The sequence below is a fragment of the Schistocerca nitens genome, chromosome 8 (genome assembly GCF_023898315.1).
Source record: "Schistocerca nitens isolate TAMUIC-IGC-003100 chromosome 8, iqSchNite1.1, whole genome shotgun sequence".
Classification (NCBI taxonomy): Eukaryota; Metazoa; Arthropoda; class Insecta; order Orthoptera; family Acrididae; genus Schistocerca; species Schistocerca nitens.
In genome coordinates, this window is record NC_064621.1 from 26,065,611 (window position 1) to 26,090,995 (window position 25,385).

A 25,385-nucleotide genomic window follows, 5' to 3' on the forward strand; every position below is an offset into this window, starting at 1 on the left:
ACCGTGTCAGTACGAACCATATTGGTGAGGGGAACTTCGTAAGCTTCCCTTGCTAGCAGAAAGAACATGCGTCATCTTGCAATGAATATTTCATACATTCTTCTCCACGATTTGATGCTTGGAACAAGTGTAGGGACGTGCAACAGAGTGCCCAAGACACAACTGCAATGCGATCGCATTTTGTGAAGATAAAATGTCATTTAGAACGTTTGACTCTTCCACTCTTTATCGAGCGTGGTGGTTCACTGTAGCACACTGGACTCGCATTTGGGAGGACGGCGGTTCAAACCCGCGTCCGGCTGTCTTGATTTAGGTTTTCCATGGTTTTCGTAAGTCGCTTCAGGCAAATGCAGAGATTGTTTCTTTGAAAGGGCTCTGCCAACTTCCTTCCCCATCCGATGAGACCGATGATCTCGCTGTTGGTCCCCTTCCCCAAATCAACCAGCGAATCCCCTCTTTAGTTTGCAACAAGCAAAAGCAGACTATTCTGACTTCAGGAACCTCTGGAATTTCCAGTCGCGAAAGTGGCGACACTCGCAGTGCATAGGACATGACGGGTCTGCTCGGCTCGAGTGCACCAGCAGGCGCTGCTGTGTCGTAACGGACTGTATACAGTGGCAGCGAGGACCCAGTAGACCAGGCGTGTGACGTCACGGGTCATGCGGCTCGCGCGCGCGTGCGTTGCGACAGAGCTGGGCTGCTTCCTCGCGGCGCCCGCCGGCTGCAGGCGGGTTAACCGACGCGGAAGCGGTCCGCGATAAGCTTCCAAGGCGCGCTCGACACGGCAGCTACACTCTACACCCTGCACACACTCTCCACTCGCCGCGCTGCCGTGCGTGCCTGGCTGACCGCCGCGAGCTGCGCTCTTCCACTCGCAGGTGAGTCCGCACGCGGCGCCACCTGACTGCCGGCCAGGGCGCTGGACAAAAGGCTCACGCACATTACATGTTCCGTGTGATGTTCATTATTTAAATAATGTAAACTGCAACACTTACTTATCTTTTAATGCTTAGCGCACCGTGTTTCGAGAATTTATTCTTATTTTCAAGTGAATTTGTGCATTTGCTTACATGAATATGTTTCCTGATGTTTACATGTATGGTTTTCTGCTTCTCTTGCGTCTTTATGAAGCTTACTTAGACTGTAATCGGAAAATCGGACAAATTGAATCTTTGAGTATTTTAAAATGCTAATGTTAGAAATGGGAATTTAGTTTGTCTACTTACAGGTATTGTGCCTCCTCCATTATACAGAATATCATGTTGCTCAAGCTGCTACGTAGGACATACTGTCAGTAATTTTAAAATTACATACACTGAAAACATCAACTGTTACACACATAACCAGTTTACAAAATCAGCAATAGAAACACACATAAAAAAAACTTGACACGTATTCGGAAACGTAGAAGAAGACCTTAAGATACTCCACTACTTCCAAAAATCTGATAAAATGGATTTGAAGGAGGAGCTTGAAATTTTTGTATACCACAAAAAGCAAGGAGAAAAAAATTCTCAACGACTAACTACATAGTGAATCAGTTAATTTCTTCAAATATTTCTTCTGCATATAACTGTAACAAGTTTCATAAATATGAACATCTCCTCATTAGGAAAAAAATGTAATCGATAATTTAGTAGTCAGTAGTGGTAAAAATAATGTAATCCAAAAACGCTGTAACAACTCTGACTGTGCACGAACTCTTTGTGAAATCATAGCATCCTAATGTCTTTGCAGCATGTTTTGTAAACAAACACTGTTCAAAAATGCCTCTGAGCACTATGGGACTTGACATCTGAGGTCATCAGTCCCCTAGAACTTACAACTACTTAAACCTAACTAACTTAAGGACATCACACACATCCATGACCGAGGCCGGATTCGAACCTGCCACCGCAGCAAAAATGGCTCTGAGCACTATGGGACTCAACTGCTGAGGTCATTAGTCCCCTAGAACTTAGAACTAGTTAAACCTAACTAACCTAAGGACGTCACAAACATCCATGCCCGAGGCAGGATTCGAACCTGCGACCGTAGCGGTCTTGCGGTTCCAGACTGCAGCGCCTTTAACCGCACGGCCCACCGCAGCAGCAACGCGGTTCCGGACGGAAGTGCCTAGAACCGCATGGCCACCGCGGCCGGCAAACAAACGTGATGATTCACGTGTTTGTTGTATTTTGTGTAATGGAGGAGGCACAATACCTGTAAGGAGACAAAAAATACAATTTCTAACACTAGCATTTAAAAATACTGCCAGATATATTTCGTCCGGTTTTCCGGTTGCAGTCTAAATTCAAAAAGACGCAGAAAATCACATATGCAAACATCACCAAACATATGCCTAGAAACGAATACACAAATACTTGAAAATGAGAATAAATTCTCGAAACGCGTTGTGCTAAGCATTAAAAAAAAGTAACTGTTACAGTTTTCATTATTTAAATCATAAAACACGCAGTCACATAAGTCCGTCTTACACGATGCAGCAGAGGCCCCTTTCACGAAACGCACATAGGCGGACGTGGAACAGCGAATGGGAGTTCTCTCTGGTGTAAACGCCAGGCTTGCTCGCACAAACGGCATTCTGTCTCGCGCAGATCGCATTCGCAGTTGTTCGCTTGTTTTTCGCTGGTTGTCGGTCTTCCGGCGAACCACCAAAGAAGTTCCCTTCCGTTCGCTCCAGTGTAAATACTGCTTCGGGTACAAGCCAATGGTGTTAGACACAAGTGAATCAACTGCACACTGTTTGCCAATGCGCTTTCGCTTCTCTGCGGTGTAAAGGCGGCTCAAGTTGTACGCCTGTGCAGCAGCGCCCCGGGCTTACATGACTGGAACTACAGAGCGCTGTGTGGTTAACGTCGCCCGATTACACGATACAAGCAGAGATATTCCAGGCGCGAATCCGCATGCGTCGACGAGAGCAAATAAAAAAACATTGAAATATACTGGGTGGCTATAACTGAAGTGTACCTACTTGCGGGGGTCCTGTGTGGGCTGTAATTATCGTATAGCAGTGAAACTAGGCAGATATGCTAAAGCGTTGACATGGCACCGTCTTAAGCAGAAAAAAAGTTGCAATTTTCGCCATCAATTGCAAATCTGACGCTGTACAGCATCTCCTCGACGTCCCCAGTTCTCATGTTGAACAAACTGTATAAGTGGCAGTTAATAACAACATCAACATTACGCTTTTCTCACTTTTTTGACCTTTTGTGCCCACGTCACGTTCCTAATCCATTACATATCAGTACATTTCTATATGACATTCTTGTATTCGCAGCTCCTGATTTATTCCTGCTGGTCAAAACTGGAACTAATTTTTTTTCAGCTTAAATCGGATCTACATTAAGACATTACAATGTCTACCAAGTTTCGCTGTCGTATGTTAACTGCAGCCCATGCTGAACCTAAGTGCGAAGATGCACTTTTCATTATGACCACCTGGTAGCAGAAGTTTGTGCCTACACAATCGTTTTTTATTTGCAAATGGAATCGGAAACCCAACGTCTAGCGTCTCGTATATCTTCATTGCCCGCTAGCCATTCCTTGCATGCTGCACATCTACGCTTCACAAATTTCAGCTCCCGTAGCAAGCAGCTCAGCCAGCGAATCAAATTCATCACATTAACAATAAAATAACCAGATGTCTCAGATTCATTCTAATGGCTCACGTCACTCTATGAATTCTCCAAGTGAAGCAAAAATGTGTGCTCGTAATACAGACTTAACGACGTTACCAGCATGGTGATTTGACAGTTGTTACTTTTTTAGAACTACAGACGGCCTTGGGAGAGCCAGTCCTGAGAAAACTCTACCATCTGGTGAGCAAGATGTATGAGACAGGCGAAATACCCTCAGACTCCAAGAAGAATGTAATAATTCCAATCCCAAAGAAAGCAGGTGTTGACAAATGTGAAAATTACCGAACTATCAGTTTAATAAATCACAGCTGCAAAATACTAACACGAATTCTTTACAGACGAATGGAAAAACTGGTAGAAGCCGACCTCGGGGAAGATCAGTTTGGGTTCCGTAGAAATGTTGGAACACGTGAGGCAATACTAACCTTAAGACTTATCTTAGAACAAAGATTAAGAAATGGCAAACCTACGTTTCTAGCATTTGTAGACTTAGAGAAAGCTTTTGACAACGTTAACTGGAATACTCTCTTTCAAATTCTGAAGGTGGCAGGGGTAAAATACAGGGAGCGAAAGGCTATTTACAATTTGTACAGAAACCAGATGGCAGTTGTAAGAGTCGAGGGCCATGAAATGGAAGCAGTGGTTGGGAAAGGAGTGAGACAGGGTTCTAACCTCTCCCCGATGTTATTCAATCTGTATATTGAGCAAGCAGTAAAGGAAACAAAAGAAAAATTCGGAGTAGGCATTAAAATTCATGGAGAAGAAGTAAAAACTTCGAGGTTCGCCGATGACATTGTAATTCTGTCAGAGAGAGCAAAAGACTTGGAAGTGCAGTTGAACGGAATGGACAGTGTCATGAAAGGAGGATATAAGATGAAATTCAACAAAAGCAAAACGAGAATAATGGAATGTAGTTGTATTAAGTCGGGTGATGTTGAGGGAATTAGATTAGGAAATGAGACACTTAAAGTAGTAAAGGAGTTTTGCTATTTAGGGAGTAAAATAACTGATGATGGTCGAAGTGGAGAGGATATAAAATGTAGACTGGCAATGGCAAGGAAATCGTTTCTGAAGAAGAGAAATTTGTTAACATCGAGTATAGATTTAAGTGTAAGGAAGTCGTTTCTGAAAGTATGTGTATGGAGTGTAGCCATGTATGGAAGTGAAACATGGACGATAACTAGTGTGGACAAGAAGAGAATAGAAGCTTTCGAAATGTGGTGCTACAGAAGAATGATGAAGATAAGGTGGGTAGATCACGTAGAGAAGAGAAGTTTGTGGCACAACTTGACTAGAAGAAGGGATCGTTTGGTAGGACATGTCGTGAGGCATCAAGGGATCACGAATTTAGTATTGGAGGGCAGCGTGGAGGGTAAAAATCGTAGAGGGAGACCAAGAGATGAATACACTAAGCAGATTCAGAAGGATGTAGGTTGCAGTAGGTACTGGGAGATGAAGAAGCTTGCACAGGATAGAGTAGCATGGAGAGCTGCATCAAACCAGTCTCAGGACTGAAGACCACAACAACAACAACAACTTCTACACTGAAGGCTAATTCTAAAAATTAGAAAAAGCAAACAAGGCAATCGTTTGCGCGACGGAAGTCAGTGTCTGAAGTTACGGGGGTGGGTGGTACAGCAGCACGTTAACTACGAACCTGAGAGCAGTACTCCAAGTGAGGAAAACAGACGAGTCGGAGCCTACCGCGGCTGGCCACGAGCGACACGGAGGGGGCCTCACAGCGATCTGACTGAGGACTCCCTGTGAATGCAAAGACACGTGTATTTAAAGAATCGTGGCAGCGCACTCTACATCTACAGCTACATTTATACTTCGCAAGCCACCCAACGTTGTGTGGCGGAGGGCACTTTACGTGCCACTGTCATTACCTCCCTTTCCTGTACCAGTCGCGTATGGTTCGCGGGAAGAACGACTGCCGGAAAGCCTCCGTGCGCGCTCGAATCTCTCTAACTTTACATTCGTCATCTCCTCGGGAGGTATAAGTAGGGGGAAGCAATATATTCGACACCTCATCCAGAAACGCACCCTCTCGAAACCTGGACAGCAAGCTACACCGCGATGCAGAGCGCCTCTCTTGCAGAGTCTGCCACTTGAGTTTGCTAAACATCTCCGTAACGTTATCACGCTTACCAAATAACCCTGTGACGAAACGCGCCGCTCTTCTTTGGGTCTTCTCTATCTCCTCTGTCAACCCGACCTGGTACGGATCCCACACTGATGAGCAATACTCAAGTATAGGTCGAACGAGTGTTTTGTAAGCCACCTCCTTTGTTGATGGACTACGTTTTCTAAGGACTCTCTCAATGAATCTCAACCTGGTACCCGCCTTACCAACAATTAATTTTATATGATCATTCCACTTCAAATCGTTCCTGCATTTCGATGCAATTTTCTAATGCTGCAACTTCTCTGTATACTACAGCATCATCCGCGAAAAGCCACATGGAACTTCCGACTCTATCTACTAGGTCATTTATATATATTGTGAAAATCAATGTTCCCATAACACTCCCCTGTGGCACGCCAGAGGTTACTTTAATGTCTGTAGAGGTCTCTCCATTGAGAACAATATGCTGCGTTCTGTTTGCTAAAAACTCTTCAATCCAGCCACACAGCTGGTCTGATATTCCGTAAGCTCTTACTTTGTTTAGCAGGCGACAGTGCGGAACTGTATCGAACGCCTTCCGGAAGTCAAGGAAAATGGCATCTACCTGGAAGCCTGTATCTTTTTCTGGGTCTCGTGAACAAATAAAGCGAGTTGGGTCTCACACGATCGCTGTTTCCGGAATACATGTTGATTCTGGGTTTCCGGGAAATGACATGATACGCGAGCAAAAAACATGTTCTAAAATTCTACAACAGATCGATGTCAGAGATATAGACCTATAGTTTTGCGCACTCTGCTCGACGGCCCTTCTTGAAAACTGGGACTACCTGTGCTCTTTTCCAGTCATTTGGAACCTTCCGTTCCTCTAGAGACTTGCGGTACACGGCTGTTAGAAGGGGGGCAAGTTCTTTCGCGTACTCTGTGTAGAATCGAATTGGTATCCCGTCAGGTCCAGTGGACTTTCCTCTGTTGAGTGATTTCAGTTGCTTTTCTATTCCTTGGGCACTTATTTCGATGCCAGCCATTTTTTCGTTCGTGCGAGGATTTAGAGAAGGAACTGCAGTGCGGTCTTCCTCTGTGAAACAGCTTTGGAAAGAGGTGTTTATTATTTCAGATTTACGCGTGTCATCCTCTGCTTCAATGCCATCATCATCCCCGAGTGCCTAGATATGCTGTTTCGATCCACTTACTGATTTAACGTAAGACCAGAACTTCCTAGGATTTTCTGTCAAGTCGGTACATAGAATTTTACTTTCTAATTCACTGAACGCTTCACGCATAGCCCTCCTTACGCTAACTTTGACATCGTCCCCCATTCTATAGTCGACCCAACGATCCACCGGCACTTAACAAGCTTCAGCCAATCCGGTAAGTCTCTCTGCACCCCTAGGGCGCCTCTACCCAGCCTCGTTTAGATTGCTCCCCTACTCCTTCTTGGTAGGTAGCCTTCCTTTTGGATTCTACATTAACAAACTCCAAGCTTGGATGACAGCTGAAAGTAATTTCCACTCCTATTATGGGAAGCGACAATAGAGTTTGGCGTCGCTTGGTCTCGCCCCCCGTCCTGCTGTAGTAGCGCTCTAATCTGTGTAAACCCACTGACGTTGCATCTCTCAGGAGTAAGTACCAAGCTTGCTCCCTCTGCTAAGTCGGGCCTTTTCGTGGCCATCTTCAACAGTGGCGCCGCACAAAACCGTCTACGTGGTAGACAGAGTTATCAGTTAATTCTCTGAAGTGAAACTTCTCCCCTGGGACAGCTGCCCACAACGTCTGCAATTTGCAGGGCTCTTGCTATTTAGCTGTGGTAACCTGAACGATACCACTTTTGCCTGGTGTCTGCACTGTGTCTTTGATTTACTACCTCGCCGTTGATGGTACCCAGCAGGATTAAGCGTAACAACGTGCAAGTCATCAGATCGTCAGTATATGACAATTTGTAGTTCTGTCGAAGCTGCAAAGAGAAACATGCTTTATTTCCAGTGACTAGTTTCTGGCACGACTTCCATTATCAAACCGTCGCCTCCATCATAAGTATTGAAATACACCGAAGAGCCAAAGAAACTGATACACCAGCCTCCCGCCAGCACGAGAAGTGCTCCAACACGACGTGGCATGAACTCGACAAATGTCTGAAGGAGTGCTGAACTGACACCGTGATTAGTGCAGCGCTGTCCATAAATCCTAAGAGTACGAGGGGGTGAAGACCTCATCTGAACAGCACGTTGCGAGGCATCCGGATATACCCAATAATGTTCTTGTCTGGGGAGTTTGGTGGTCAGTGGAAGTGTTTAAACTCGGAAGAGTGTTCCTGGAGCCACTCTGTAGAAATTCTGTCGAATTGTCGTGCTGGAATTGCCCAAGTCCGTCGGAATGCACAATGGACATGAATGGATGCAATTCAGACAGGATGCTTACGTACGTGTCACCTATCAGAGTCGTATCTAGAAGTACCAGCGGTCACATATCACTCCAACTGCCCACGCCCCACACCATTATAAACCATCCACCAGCTTGAACAGTCCCCTGCTGACATGTTGGGTCCAAGGATCCATGAGGTTGTGTGCATACCCGTACTCATCCATCCGTTCGATAGAATCTGAAACGAGACTGGTCCGACCAGTCAACATGTTTCCAGTCATCAACAGTCCATTGTCGGTGTTGAGGGACCCAGACGAAACGTAAAGCTTCGTGTCGCGCAGTCATCAAGAGTACACGAGTGGGCCTTCGGCTCCGAAAGCTCATACCGATGATCTTTCGTTGAATGGTTCGCACGCTGACACTCATTGATGGCCCAGCACTGAACTCTGGAGCAGTTTGCGGAAAGGCTGCACACGCTGAATGATTCTCTTCAGTCGTCGTTGGTTCTGCTCTTGCAGGATCTTTTTACGGCCGCAGCGATGTCGGAGATTTGACGTTTTACCGGATTCCTGATATTCAAGGTAAACGCTACCTCAGAGATGTGTCCCATCGCTCGTGCGCCGAGTATATCACTACGTTCAGACTCTCTTAAATCTGATAACCTGCCATTGTAGCAGCAGCAACCGATCTAACATCTGCGCCAGACATTTGATGTCTTATGTAGGCGTTTCCGACCGCAGCACCATATTCTGCCTGCTTACATATCCCTGTATTTGAATACGCATACCTATACCAGTTCCTTTGCCGCTTCAGTGTATAATACAACGAGTACATCTCCAAATAGATGTAGTCGGCAGTCATAAGTAATATGCACAGAATATCGACACATGGCATCAGGTAAACTAATAAATGTAATTATAGCAACTTGAAGGTAAAAATACCAAAGGCCGCTAATAACAGGTGCTCGGCTAGCTAAGATTGTGCCTCAGAGCTCGCATAGGTTCTCACCATGGAGGTATCATAAGCAGTTCTCAGGACGTTACAAACTTGAAGCCGATGTCCAGCATGTTAGCAGGATATGGTGGAAATGTTTTGATAAAAAAAAATACCAGCATGCATCATTTACAACTGTGTTAGTCGCTCTGATTATAATCTAAAGTGTAAAGGAAACTCGTTTCATTCAAAAGTGGACCCTTTCAAGCGATATGTTCTTTCATATAAATGGGTTTTAGTTGTACTAGTTACATTTACTGTAATGGTTTTATTTCTGTATCTTGCCTTTAGATATGCCATCGATACAACTTTAGGAATAGAAAAGCAACTGGAATCACTCAACAGAGGAAAGTCCACTGGACCTGACGGGATACCAATTCGACTCTACACAGAGTACGCGAAAGAACTTGCCCCCCTTCTAACAGCCGTGTACCGCAAGTCTCTAGAGGAACGGAGGGTTCCAAATGATTGGAAAAGAGCACAGGTAGTCCCAGTCTTCAAGAAGGGTCGTCGAGCAGATGCGCAAAACTATAGACCTATATCTCTGACGTCGATCTGTTGTAGAATTTTAGAACATGTTTTTTGCTCGAGTATCATGTCGTTTTCGGAAACCCAGAATCTACTCTGTAGGATTCCGTAAACAGCGATCGTGTGAGACCCAACTCGCTTTATTTGTTCACGAGACCCAGAAAATATTAGATACCGTCTCCCAGGTAGATGCTATTTTTCTTGACTTCCGGAAGGCGTTCGATACAGTTCCGCACTGTCGCCTGATAAACAAAGTAAGAGCCTACGGAATATCAGACCAGCTGTGTGGATGGATTGAAGAGTTTTTAGCAAACAGAACACACCATGTTGTTATCAATGGAGAGACGTCTACAGACGTTAAAGTAACCTCTGGTGTGCCACAGGGGAGTGTTATGGGACCATTGCTTTTCACAATATATATAAATGACCTAGTAGATAGTGTCGGAAGTTCCATGCGGCTTTTCGCGGATGATGCTGTAGTATACAGAGAAGTTGCAGCGTTAGAAAATTGTAGCGAAATGCAGGAAGATCTGCAGCGGATAGGCACTTGGTGCAGGGAGTGGCAACTGTCCCTTAACATAGACAAATGTAATGTATTGCGAATACATAGAAAGAAGGATCCTTTATTGTATGATTATATGATACCGGAACAAACACTGGTAGCAGTTACTTCTGTAAAATATCTGGGAGTATGCGTGCGGAACGATTTGAAGTGGAATGATCATATAAAATTAATTGTTGGTAAGGCGGGTACCAGGTTGAGATTCATTGGGAGAGTGCTTAGAAAATGTAGTCCATCAACAAAGGAGGTGGCTTACAAAACACTCGTTCGACCTATACTTGAGTATTGCTCATCAGTGTGGGATCCGTACCAGATCGGGTTGACGGAGGAGATAGAGAAGATCCAAAGAAGAGCGGCGCGTTTCGTCACAGGGTTATTTGGTAACCGTGATAGCGTTACGGAGATGTTTAATACACCCAGGTGGCAGACTCTGCAAGAGAGGCGCTCTGCATCGCGGAGTAGCTAGCTCGCCAGGTTTCGAGAGGGTGCGTTTCTGGATGAGGTATCGAATATATTGCTTCCCCCTACTTATACCTCCCGAGGAGATCACGAATGCAAAATTAGAGAGATTAGAGCGCGCACGGAGGCTTTCAGACAGTCGTTCTTCCCGCGAACCATACGCGACTGGAACAGGAAAGGGAGGTAATGACAGTGGCACGTAAAGTGCCCTCCGCCACACACCGTTGGGTGGCTTGCGGAGTATAAATGTAGATGTAGATGTAGAGCGTTCTGGTAGGACTCTATAAGATGGAAACACTGAAAACCGTCCAGACAAAGCGAAATATTTCCTAAGCATTTTCGGGAAGAGGACGTATATGGCACACCGGTTTTGTCATTCCGTATTAAGAAAAACGCTGTATTATGAAGGCAACTTTTTCACATCACATACTTCACTTCCTAGTTATTCGAAACGGAAAGAAACATAAAGAAACTTACATTACAGAGTGCAAATGCGTCGTGTTACACGATCAAATATGCCTTTAAGAACAGAAAAACATCTGAAAGTGTCTCCCTGACACTGTGTCATTCACGAAGATATCGCAATATCTACCAATTAAAATAGTAAGAAGCAAGTGTAGTCTGCTAACTTTTAGGATCTACTAAGGTGGTTCCACCGGCTTCAAAGCAATGCCCAGCGTTAAGTCTGCAGTGCCATTTCCTCTTATTATACCTCCATGGTTCCAATGCTACTATCAGCGGCCGCTGGTGCTTTTACCTGTAAGTTCCTGTAATTCCATGTATTAGTTGTGCTGGTGCTGTGTGGCAAGAAACCTGACAACATGTAGATGATTTTGTGCATATTACTCACGGTTGCTCGTTGTGTCTATTTGCAGATGTACTCGTTGCATTATATTTCAGTACTTGTGATGACGGCGATAGTTTGATCACGACGTCGTGTCAAGAACCAGTCACTGGGAATAAAGGATATTCCTCATTGCAACTTCCACAGAACTGCAAATAAAACTAAATTCCGTCCGAACAGGCCTCGAAACGCCCAACGGAACCGACCGGCCGCCGTGTCATCCTCAGCCCATAGGCGTCACTGGATGCGGATATGGAGGGGTATGTGGTCAGCACACCGCTCTCCCGACCGTATGCCATCTTACGAGACCGGAGCCGCTACTTCTCAATCAAGGAGCTCCTCAGTTTGCCTCACAAGGGCCGAGTGCACCCCGCTTGCCAACAGCACCAGGCAGACAGGATGGTCACCCATCCAAGTGCTAGCCCAGCCCGACAGCGCTTATCTTCGGTGATCTCACGGGAACCGTTGTCACCACTGCGGCAAAGCCGTTGGCACAGAATTCTAAAATTGCCGCTAGAACAGAACTGCAAATAGTAGTTTTAATAAAAATAAGTTGTTGGCCCGTTTTTCGTGCATCACGCTGGAGTTTCTTTCATTAATCAGAAACACCTAGAAACGTACAGTGTGGTTATAGCTACGGCGTCATAGGGGAGACACACGAGCACCAGTGCGCGTTACGGCTGCAGGCAGTCGACGTGGCTCTGAACAAGGCGAGCGGCGGCGCTCTACTCGTAAAGGTGTTTTTTTTTTTTTTTCAAAACAACAGCAGTAGTGTAGGTGCTCTTCGCTAGTATCGACGCATCAAAGGAAAACGGATGATCCTCTTACAACATCGAGGTTGAAGAGCATGATTCAGAGCTTCGCATGAACTAGCAATTCGGGAATTGCACCTTGGAGAGGCCGACGGCCATTTCTGCTACAAATTGTTGAAGAAGTCATGTTGCCATGGCTGAGAACGCTGGACGCAGTGTGCGACCTTCAATCAGTGCACCAGCTGTGTCACGGCAGCTCAACATTCTGTAGTCCTTCGTTCGAAAAGTGCTGCGAACGATAATTGTGAAATCGAATCTCTAGTGTGGTTCCAGGCTGTCGTGGACGCACATGATCGTCGGATGGTATGCAATTAACAAATGGTTCCCTCTCGTGTGGAAATTAAGATGTGTTTCTTTCAATGAGTTATACTTCATTTCCGTTCCACATGTCCTTACAAATGTTTCCACAAAGTTTCATTGTCCTACGATCACACGTTTTTCATGTGGTCCCCTCAAGCAGCGAAAATTGAATTACAACTACTCCACACTCTTGTTTTTGGTATTTGCCGTGTTTTATCTCCAACTAGAAAGCAATAAAATATCGCAAACTGGAATGGTAGTCAGTCTACAGTAAAATCTCTTCTTACGTTTATTTCTTTCTTCTTGTTACATATACGAAATACACAATCCATATAACTGTAAGCTAAGGAGAAGAATTAACTGCTTGTCTTTTATGGTGTAACATATGGGCTATTTTAAGACCACAGCAGATGACAGTCCAGTGTCTTTCACAAAAAAATCTTATGTATTTAGAGTTTTCTGAACATGGATGATTAAAATCTTAGAAGGGTCCAATATTGGGCGTGCATTGTTCGCTAGTAAATCGTTTTTGTATCCTGCAGTGTTTGAGACTGCGGTTTGCGTTCACGGCGTGGATGCCATTCAGTAATAAGCTTTCGCTTGTGGACGAAGACACATATTAGTGTCACTACCATTTCAAGAACTTTTTTGTACTTTTAGCTACGGTTCACTGACAGTAATGTATGGCCTAAAACGTAGTCAACGGTAAGCTATACGCTATCAGATTTCTAAATTAAGTGCACGTGCTTGACAAATAGCATCACTTCACAATGACTGTTCCGAATTATGAAAAGTTAAATGTTTTGTTAAGAATCTAAGATCCTACGCTACCATGCGTGAAAAAAATCAGATTTTTAATCCGAATACTTTTTTGAAAGTCGATTGCTCACGCACAATGAGAGGTAGCCGTTTTCTTTTTCACAGGGGACGTATAGCTTTGGAAAAGTAAGTTCAAAAATCGGTTTTGTACAGCCTTATTCTGTATACCTTAAAGTTTTACAGTTTTAAATATGGCTGTTACTCAGCAGCCGTATATTAGTTTCGACATAGGAAAATACAGCAAACCGGTTGCAAATAACTGTTTGGTACACTGACAAAAGTTTTGACACCATTCCATCGGAATGAAATTTTGATAAACCGTAAAATTACATTGCCAGAAAGTGATGGTCAGAATTTAGAGCAGCTATGCTCAACTGAAAAATAAAATATAACGTCCCAGCCTTTCCCATGTGTGAATAGTTAGTGTTCATACACTTTGTGATTTAACTCTCTCGTCAACTGTCGTCAGTTTCTCCTTCCTGACATGCTAAAATAAGGTGAAAGATGCAATCAATTAAAACGTGAACTTTCGTCAATTTAACTGCTACGTATACAAAAAGAATATGACATACGTAAACTTATACCAGTTCTGCATATTTACTCAGGAATAAACAATTGTTGAGGTACCTTATTATAATAAAGGGTCATAAAGACACTTTCCTCCCTTATACTCTTGGGTTATGGAGCTCAGTGATTCTTTGTTGCATTTAGTTTCTGTAATACGAGTCAACCACTAAAAAAATCCTTTTCGCAACAGCAATACGTGAAAAAAAAGCTCTATTGGCAAAACGTATTCCACTTGTTTAATTTTCGAATTTATGAAAATTTACTCTCTGAGAAATTTGGAAAAGCTCCAATACGAAAGCCAAAAGTCAGCCACAGATAGGGCTACCAAAATTCTTTTCCACACAACTGAGACAGCTCTCGGTTGATATACGAGTACAACAGCAAAGCGACAGGTTAAGTATTTATCTTTTTCTGTGTTTTTTCATGGTACATTTATTAAATACCTTTCGTGTTTTTTTAGAGATTTAATCTCGCGTTTTTCTTAAGTGTACAGTCGTGCTCAAAAGTATCCGAACAACCTGAATTGCATTTCGTCTGATTCGCATGCAACCCACATAGCGCAGGTGTCTAGCTGGTCCTCTAATCGCTCCTTGGTACAGTCGTTTAACTATTGAAAATGGCTCCAACAAGTCACCACTAGAAAACTCGGTTCTGTATCGCAATAACTCAAGATGTAAAGTAATACCACGATACTACAAATATCAGGGAACACCTTATCACAGATAAGACTGTCCTTAAGGCTTGTAAGCTCACATTTATTACAATAAATGACATATCTGAAATGTTACCACTCTCATTATTACGTCAGATTGGTAATGCACGTTGTAAGTTCGTCGTATTCATGATTTCCTCTTCAAAGTAACATACCGTACTTATTATTTAACACAAAATGACATTAAAAATAAAAGTTAATCACTAGCAACTAGTTGAGAATATGTATGAACTTCAAATGACACGACGAACCGTCTCGTTCTGCATTTGGATTCAAACACAGGTCATGCAGACTAAGATTTCGTGACTGACAGAAACTAACAGTCATTCCTGACTAGGCATACTGAGAGTGATATACCTCGATTTTAGACAGTATCAGTTAGCAAATATCAACGTTAAATCACATAACGTAATCATTTTTAACGGACACGAATTCCTACCCAGCATCTATTGTCCCTGTTAACGAACTACGAGAGATGTTAAGTATTGCTTCTTCACTAGTAACTTACTCGAAATGCCGTGATGTAAAACTTTGTGTTGGACAGGGATTCGAACCCAGAACCTAATCGGAATGTTATCGAGGCACAATCAAATGTGACGTATCGTTTTTACTAGGCAGAAGCTAGATGTTTTAACTGAAATGACGAGACAAAACATTAATTTTTTCCTTCCCAGGACTCCAACCCGGAACCTATTACTGTTCTATATTAGAGAAAACGAACGTTAAATATGGGTTTGTTACATCAGCAGCGACATGTGAGCATGTCTGAACTAGAAATAATATGACGAAGAGTTGAGTGCTGACTGGGAATCGTACCCCACACATACCGTTGTTGACTACACACAAAGACACAGAATTTTTCTCCACCAGCAGCTCGGAATAACATCTTTGAACTTAGAGTGATCTCGCAAATAGTTCTGTGTCTCACTGGGAGTCAAAAACAACAGATATCGTTGGTGTTGACAACGAATGAAAATGCATTAAAAATCAAAATTACTGGCTCTGAGCACTATGGGACTTAATATCTATGGTCATCAGTCCCCTAGAACTTAGAACTACTTAAACCTAACTAACCTAAGGACATCACACAATACACAGTCATCAAAATTATTATCCATCAGCAGATAGGTGTTCTCATGCTAGAGCCTGATAGTACATAATGAAAACTTTAGTGCCGGGCCAGCATTCGAACCCATTCACGAGCAATATGTGGAGATGTTGAGGAATCTGTAGTTTTGAACAAACAACAAATTGTAGTAGAGCTGTATTGTCACGAAGGGATCAAATTCCGCGTTAAGGGCGGTCTGAGTTGTATTCCAAGTTCAGAACCAATTTTATCGACATCCAGAAGCTCAAAAAAAGATGGAATAAGGGTCCTGTGACCATCATAGCGTTTGTTTTGTCACTATAAATAAATAATTAGTATAAGTAAGGCTACTGGTGGCAAAGTTCCCACATTTCGCCCCTCCTGACGTTATTGTGATGCAACCTAACGACTACTTGATAGAGAAGGAATATCATGTTTAATGTAAATTTTGGATCACAATGCCATTATACCTTCACCACTTGGCGTAGCCAGAAGAGAATAGAATCTGTCCCTCCCTATTAAAAATCATGAGAATTCTGACACACAGGCTCTCTGTAGTGGTTTGCAGCATGTTCAGTACATTCATTTACTTGGTTGACCGAATCGCCATGAACTAGCTGCCTCGGCTACCCAGTGCATACATTCGACTCTATTTTGTAATCACCGAAATAAAATCATGTAACTGCCACCTACACAGAACTTCCAACAGTGTTGGATGCAGAAATTTAAAGAGTAAGTATTCCTTTCCATTTGAGCTACTCTATTGCGCTATCTGTTTGTTAAAAACGTCTGGTAGTGGCATTTTATTCTTCCTCAAACCTTGTTTGACAGCTTTAACTCAGAACAAGTTTTCTGCATGCATGTAATCAATAACCTGCATGTGCAATGTCAGACTGTTATAGATCACATCAGAGAATTCGCGTATATCGTTGGTGATTAAATTCTCTCTCATGTTTAGTATTGTTTTAACAACACTAAAAGAAACCTTACGAAAATTGTGCACTGTATTAAAAGAAATGAAATAAAACTACCCACGATAACCTTACGACGAAAGTATGTTTTGATAAAACTGAGTATCTGTACACAAGCGTGCCTCTATCGGCACGAATTAGTAAAATACTACTCACTTAGATTTCGATTGGGTCTGTGTTTAATTGGTATGCTGTGTCATACTCAACAGGTATGCAAATGTGGCATTTCATAAATAATGTTATGCATTCCTAGAGACCCAAAATTTGCCTGTCAGCAGCGGAACAAGGCGTTACCTGTTGTGCAGCATTGTAAGTTTTTCACCATTGCACTATGAGCTGAAAGTATTTTCTTGCGATTTACTTATCGGTGTTTGATCAGACTGCTTGTAGCTCCTTCACACATGGGATAAAAGCGTTACATTCAGCGAGACTGGAACCGCGAACCATAACAGACGCTTTTTCAGAGGTCAGCACGTCACCACAGAGGTAGCGAAGAGGTGCATGTCGCTCATTTCTTTTACGAGGCCAATAGTGTGTAGAACTCGTAAACCGCTATTTAAAGGACGAGTTTAGTTGCGATTTACACATGCAACGACTTTCCTGGGTTGAAAACCGTAATTTTACAATCTTTTGTTACACCTGAAGCGATAATAACTCAGATTATTCAATGGAAATGACAGCAAGTGAACTTTGAGGCTTAATTCCGTGCACACCAGGAAGTAACTCGTCGATCACAGAGTTGCCAAATATACCTTGCCTTGTTGCCAAATCTCAGTTACAGTACTAGCAGGAAGAATACGAACCGATGTGATCCTACAGCGGACTGGGAAGTGACCACAGCTGTCCTTTCAAAGACGCGGCTGCGACGGCCTGGAATACGTAATGCGTCTGATTCGCATTTCTCTAACCAGATTTAGGGACTGGAGCGTAGTTACTAATAATACTCAGAACTGGCTGCAAACTAAGCATCATAAATCAGTAACTCTCATAGTTATTTTTATAATTCTTTCGTAACTGTACTCAAACCTAAGAAACTCATTCACGGACGTTTTCGTGCCTCGCCGATAGTCGAGCACACCAAACAAATAAAAAAAAAAAGAACATGTGTGTGTGTGTGTGTGTGTGTGCGAGAGAGAGAGAGACAGAGAAGAGAGAGAGGGTGAGAGAGAGGGTGAGAGAGAGGGAGAGAGAGAGAGAAAGAGAGAGGGAGAGAGAGGGAAATAAAGATAAAGAAGAATGAGAGAGAGGGTAAAAAATTGTTGTAAAGAAATTGATTACCGGTATGTAAAGAAATCTTTCATTAAAATAACATGTCCCACATAATTACGAAGTGTCGCATTCATGATCTATGGAACAAGCATTAATCCAGTCTAATCTAATCAATCATATTGCTGACTAGCCGTGAAGAGTCATGAATTACCGAAATTTTCGCCAATATCAGTAACCAAATGTAAACTTGAAAATGAAAGACGACAGTTTTTGTAATAAACCGGGACTCCTATCAAGACCCTTTCCTCCCTGTTAACTAACCACGAAAGATGTCTGATATACCTCCATTCAGAAGTAACAAAGTGTGTATGTATTTAAAGATGAAGTGCATGATGTGAAACAACATGACTTTCCAGTGGGAGAAATTTGTCAGTAAGCTTTTTGCCTTCCAACCAGCGAAATGCGGCAGAGTACGGCCGGTAAACGATTCACAAAACCACGATCTAGCCAAAAAATTGAATTTTCTGACTCAGTGTCTTAGATTACATGAGGATTATATAGCACGAGTCATTCAAATGGATAGGTGAGTAAATTCAGTACCATACGTGGAAGTGATTGCACTGTCACAGTGTTGCCAAATGTTTGTGACGATGTTGCCAGTTCTCAGCTGTGCTAGGAACAGATCTGTAGCGTTATGGGAGGAGAATCCCATTCTCATAATATAGGAGGATAGAGAGAGGAGGCGCGGGGTTTGGTTAACATGCAGCGTTTTCGCCTACCAGTTGTGTCAAACATTCAGGTGTGCAATCTTCCATCACGATTACAGTTTCCCACAAAATATATACGAATAAAACACTTACCTTGTTACTTTGCGACAAAAGATTTTCTCAGTACAATAAAAAGTATTTGGAAATCAACTATGCCTACCTTTCACGAAAAGTGAGATAACAAACACTTTTCACCTCGAAATCGATTGCATCTATGTGCAGTGTTGTGATCATACAAGTAGAATTTCATGAGTTGCACGAGAATGTAGAAAAATGTTGGTGCAAACGGAAGCTGTAAGAAACACAGTTAACTGATTATTTTGTACCACGTAATAATCAATTCATTTGAAAATTCAGAAGAGAATAAACAAAAAATTATGCTCATTAAGACAGAAACTGAAGTGCTGATTCGGGCACTGTGCAGATCTGTACTTTTTCATCTTCAGATCTATACAAATAATGTATACTAACTAGGGTATTCATTACTTTCGTAATGTTTCCCCCTTTTTTAGTCTTCTAGTGATGAACTGGATCCACACCCATGAATCTGATTGTTTCTTTGTATACTTCCATCTACTATCTTTTTGTGTTATTGCTCGGTGTTCAAAAAGCAAAGTATTATGCGTGCTCCCATGGGGTATTAAAACGAGGTCCCAAGAAGGCTAACGAATTATAATCAAAATACAGTGAGGCGCCAATTTGTCTGTCCTCATGGTGTTAAGTCGACAGAAATAGTTGGGTGTTGTTGCCTGCATCATCGGCATCCCGTTGTCGTCTTCTCTTATTGAGATTTTCATATTACCCTGAACGCAAAACGCCGAGATAAATGTGTATATTCTCCGTGACGAAACATCCCATATTCCATCCATCCTGATCCATTTGTTGCATGCGTCAGCAGCAATGAATGATAGGAAAGCTGTTGTGAGCTGACGAATAACAATAAAAATGGTAGTAATAACGAATCAGTAATCAAAATGAAGAGTAGGCTGAAGTTCAAGACATTAGTCAGGAAGAATCAATACGCAAAGAAGTGGGATACGGAAGTACTAAGGAATGACGAGATACGTTTGAAGTACTCTAACGCTATAGATACAGCAATAAGAAATAGCACAGTAGGCAGTATAGTTGAAGAGGGATGCACATCTCTAAAAAGGGCCATCACAGAAGCTGGGAAGGAAAACATAGGTACAAAGAAGGTCGCTGCGAAGAAACCATGGGTAACAGAAGAAATACTTCAGTTGATTGATGAAAGGAGGAAGTACAAACATGTTCCGGGAAAATCAGGAATACAGAAATACAAGTCGCTGAGGAATGAAATAAATAGGAAGTGCAGGGAAGCTAAGACGAAATGGCTGCAGGAAAAATGTGAAGACATCGAAAAAGATATGATTGTCGGAAGGACAGACTCAGCATACAGGAAAGTCAAAACAACCTTTGGTGACATTAAAAGCAACGGTGGTAACATTAAGAGAGCAACGGGAATTCCACTGTTAAATGCAGAGGAGAGAGCAGATAGTTGGAAAGAATACATTGAAAGCCTCTATGAGGGTGAAAATTTGTCTGATGTGATAGAAGAAGAAACACCAGTCGATTTAGAAGAGATAGGGGATCCAGTATGAGACTCGGAATTTAAAAGAGGTTTGGAGGGCTTACGGTCAAATAAGGCAGAAGGGATTGATAACATTCCATCATAATTTCTAAAATCATTGGGGGAAGTGGCAACAAAACGACTATTCACGTTGGTGTGTAGAATATGTGAGTCTGGCGATATACCATCTGACTTTCGGAAAAGCATCTTCCACACAATTCCGAAGACGGCAAGAACTGACAAGTGCGAGAATTATCGCACAATCAGCTTAACAGCTCATGCATCGAAGCTGCTTACAAGAATAATATACAGAAGAATGGAAAAGAAAATTGAGAATGCGCTAGGTGACGATCAGTTTGGCTTTAGGAAAAGTAAAGGGACGAGAGAGGCAATTCTGACGTTACGGCTAATAATGGAAGCAAGGCTAAAGAAAAATCAAGACACTTTCATAGAATTGGTCGACCTGGAAAAAGCGTTCGACAATATAAAATGGTGCAAGATGTTCGAGATTCTGAAAAAAGTAGGGGTAAGCTATAGGGAGAGACCGGTCATATACAATATGTACAACAACCAAGAGGGAATAATAAGAGTGGACGATCAAGAACGAAGTGCTGGTATTAAGAAGGGTGTAAGACAAGGCTGTAGCCTTTAGCCCCTACTCTTCAATCTGTACATCGAGGAAGCAATGATGGAAATAAAAGAAAGGTTCAGGAGTGGAATTAAAATACAAGGTGAAAGGATATCAATGATACGATTCGCTGATGACATTGCTATCCTTGAGTGAAAGTGAAGAAGAATTAAATGATCTGCTGAACGGAATGAACAGTCTAATGAGTATACAGTATGGTTTGAGAGTAAATCGGAGAAAGACGAAGGTAATGAGAAGTAGTAGAAATGAGAACAGCGAGAAACTTAACATCAGGATTGATGGTCACGAAGTCAATGAAGTTATGGAAATTCTGCTACCTAGGCAGTAAAATAACCAATTACGGACGGAGCAAGGAGGACATCAAAAGCAGACTCGGTATGGCAAAAAAGGCATTTCTGGCCAAGAGGAGTCTACTAATATCAAATACCGGCCTTAATTTGAGGAAGAAATTTCTGAGGATGTACGTCTGGAGTACAGCATTGTATGGTAGCGAAACATGGACTGTGGGAAAACCGGAACAGAAGAGAATCGAAGCATTTGAGATGTGGTGCTATAGACGAATGTTGAAAATTAGGTGGACTGATAAGGTAAGGAATGAGGAGGTTCTACGCAGAATCGGAGAGGAAAGGAATATGTGGAAAACACTGATAAGGAGAAGGGACAGGATGATAGGACATCTGCTAAGACATGAGGGAATGACTTCCATGGCACTAGAGGGAGCTGTAGAGGGTAAAAACTGTAGAGGAAGACAGAGATTGGAATACGTCAAGCAAATAATTGAGGACGTAGGTTGCAAATGCTGCTCTGAGATGAAGAGGCTAGCACAGGAAAGGAATTCGTGGCGGGCCGCATCAAACCAGTCAGTAGACTGACGAAAAAAAAAAAAAAAAAAAAAAACAAGGATGCTACTGCATTACAGGCGATTAACAAAATAACCAAGAAAATCTGAGTGTTTAATTGGCCGACTGCATAGGTGTTCTTAGCACGACGGAGGCACGAACCCAACACGTAATCGGATTGTTAACTAAGTAAAATCAAATGATACGTATCGGTTTTTCTTACCAGCTGCTAGGTGTTTTTGTGCCTGAGCGACTATCGAACTGCACTCCTATCGTTCTTCTTTATCGTCCACGAATATACCTAAAGTATTAATTGCCTACTCATCAACAGTAAGGTGTGTGTGTGTTTGACCAGAAATTGTTGGCAACACTTGAACAGACATTAAAAATACACGTTAATTTTCACTAGCAGGTCGGTGTGCACGTGATAGGGCTTGAAATGAAATTATGAATATTTTTGTACTGGATCAGGAATCGGGTCCACATACTTACCTTTGGAGATAACCTAGAGAAGATTACAGTCTTGGAAAAAGGAACGAAATGATTGAACTATCCTGTTCCGAGAGATTCAGATCCTCGAAAGAGGAGATACAAATTCGAATCATAGTCCAGCACCAAATTTTTCAACGTCTCTAGTTCAATCAAGTACAAGTAAAATAAGAGCCCTGTTCCTTTAAATGGCTATCGGTTCATCAAATAAAATAAAATTTTGTAATGTAAGTAAGTTTACTGGCGAAGTATTTCTGTTTACAATGACCTCCGCCTACGTCATTTCCCAAAGCAAACCGGCTCTGTCCAGTTGGGAATGAAGGAACGTGATGTTTAATGCGGATTCTGGATTATAACGTCTTTCTCTTGAGGTTACCAGAGGTGAAGTAAATCTGTTTTTGCATCTTAAAAGTAAATTCTTGTTCCCACGCATAGCACTTGTGATAGTTTGTTCCACCAGACCACATTTCCCAGCCCCAGGAGTGTGCTGTAACGGATAATGTACTTAGCTTACAAAATTAGTCACTGTGGAAAAAATGTGAGTCTATTAAATAGTTAAGTAAAAGTAAGCTTCTGACGCGGAGATTATGCTATTCTCAGGTCAGCACTATGTAAAGGCTCTTCTAGACATCATGGCCTCGAAGTGAAGCCATTTTGAAATTTTCACTAATTCAGGAAATATCTTAGTTCGAGAAAATCCACTGGGAAGGGTGAAGTTACCGGATAATTCAATTATTACCGTACTTATTACTATCATTTTCTTCATACTGCTGCTGGAACACATGTGCTTGAAGATCATTTAATGCCTTTTGGTCATTATGGAAGTAGTTGCCGAAGAACAGGTTCTTTGCCTTTCTACGGAATCCTTTTCATGTTAATATCAAACATCAGCAATTACTCGTAGATTATATTAAAACTAAAGTAATTGATGAAGACGTTACTTGATAACAAAAACGCGCTACCTTTCTTCATTTACTTGCGGCTAGAAATGGCTGTCGAATACTGCCAAACCAAAAGCCAAGGGATCTTACTGCCTTCCGAAATACGTCGCTGTCAGTTCTTCCGTATGATATGGTCGTCGTGACCTGTTTCAAGCTGAGTATGACAGAGAATATTTTAGAAAATCAATTGTATTCCTTTGCAATAACTGAAAGATTTTCATTCTAAGCTATCCAACTTCAAAATTTTCGGAATATTAGTTCAAATTTAATATTCGCTTCTGTAATGTAGGAAAGTATTTCACAGTTGCAAAACCCGCATCCGACCCATTGTCCTTACACTTAGTAGCTGACCATAAATTCTATCTCAGACTGACACCAGTTTAAGTAACCTAATGTAGCGAAGACTGTTTCCCAGTGCTCTTTCTCATCGGAAAATATGCAATTCACTCATTGGGCTCCGTTAGTACACTGTAACAGTAATTTATGTGTGTATACAATGCATATGGATTGTAGAATTTAGTGGTGCTCTCTCTTCCACTTCTGTGTACAATATGCCTGACCTAAACGGGCCCTTTATCATTACAGGCCCTGGGCGGTGCAACATCATACTGACAACAGTAATGTGCTTATACTGACCACCTCACTGTTCGTTTTACCTGATTTTGTAATCATTTAAATAAAACAACATGACCTTCCAGTGGGAGACATTGCGTCCTCCTTTTCCTCGTGGGAAATTTGTCAGTAAGCTTTTTGCCTTCCTACCAGCGAAATGCGGCAGAGTACGGCCGGTAAACGATTCAAAAAACCACGATCTAGTGCCGTTAAGACGATTTCTTTAAACAGTGGCATAGCTGGAGGAATTTAGTTTCTTCTCAAATCGTCTTACGCAGCAACGTTCACAGATATCTCAAATAGGAAAAGCTCTTTATCCAGGTACGAAGGTTGTAAAACAAACTTCCTACAGTTTGTGTCAGGTTGATCTTTTCGTCTGATAGCACTGCGTAAGTATTTTGTCTAAGAGGTATCAAAAGTAGTGTTCCTGTAGCTGTGGGAATCATTGGCTGAAAACTAGTTTAACACCAGGGGGTACAGCCTTGCTAAATATTCAAAATGATTATCAACCTGAGTTCATCCACAAACTGAGGCGTATTATAATATTGTAGCTAGACTGTGTCTCGTTGTCTTCCTTGAGTGGGCATCGGAAGGCGTTTACACACCGTATACAATGGTAATCCCAAAAGTAAGGACTCCTAAAGGACACGCATGTGCCAACGCAAGCACAAACGAGAGATCCTTAATTTTAATGCTAAGCAAAAACCACAGCAGTACCTGCAAAGTGGCAAAGTGATTAAGCGCAAGAGAACGGATACGAAGGTCTCAGGTTCAATCCGTCATTAGGCCCATGATTTTTATGTACCATTTTACACTTATTTCCCGAAAGGCAGTGTTTGTTGATGTGTAAAATGCCGAGTTGCACTGTGGTCCGAAAGCCACGTTAAGCTGTAGGTTCCCCTTATTAACTGGCTAGGTAACTCAACTCAAAGGTTGGATGGAAGCAACGGCATACCACCCCCAACAAGACCGTGCGTATTAAAGCACTGTAGTGTTCGAACCACTTTTCCGACTGATGACTGCTTTACTTTATATGGGTTCTAAAGTTAATGATCTTCGGGTTATTAACATTTTTGTGCTTTCGTGCTGTAGCTTTGATACCAGTAAACGTAAGTAACCGGCCGAGCACTGTCACCGTTCGAGTTGTCAAGGTGGTAGACGACGATGCTGTCGACCCCAGTTACAGTCTTGGTCATCGCTATGTTTCAGTCGAATACCTCCATGTGACTTTCCGCGTATTTCAAGATATACTTTTATACAGTTGGTACGCATCCAAATTTGTATCTGATAGAGCTGTATTTATCAACATGAATCAGATATATTTTCCGTTCAATATATCTGAAAACACGTCAGTGCAGCGAGATTTCATTTGTGTGATGCGCATGGTGCAAGAAATATTTGTGTTTCGCTTGCTTCTGTGATAGGTTTCACCCAACTGAATGCGAGAAGTTCACGAATAGACTGTCAATAACTGGAATTACGCAATAATACACTTAAAAGTTGTATTTTT

General features: G+C 42.2%; 1 protein-coding gene across 1 annotated transcript in view; it reads left to right on the forward strand.

The window, feature by feature from the left end:
* The first annotated feature begins 756 nt into the window (after positions 1 to 756).
* The window catches only part of LOC126198524 (1-phosphatidylinositol 4,5-bisphosphate phosphodiesterase-like), a 590,920-nt gene continuing 566,291 nt past the window's right edge, over positions 757 to 25,385 (forward strand). The window contains exon 1 of the mRNA XM_049934913.1: positions 757 to 878. The gene's annotated coding sequence lies outside the window, so the exon portion shown is untranslated. The remainder of the gene's footprint in view (positions 879 to 25,385) is intronic.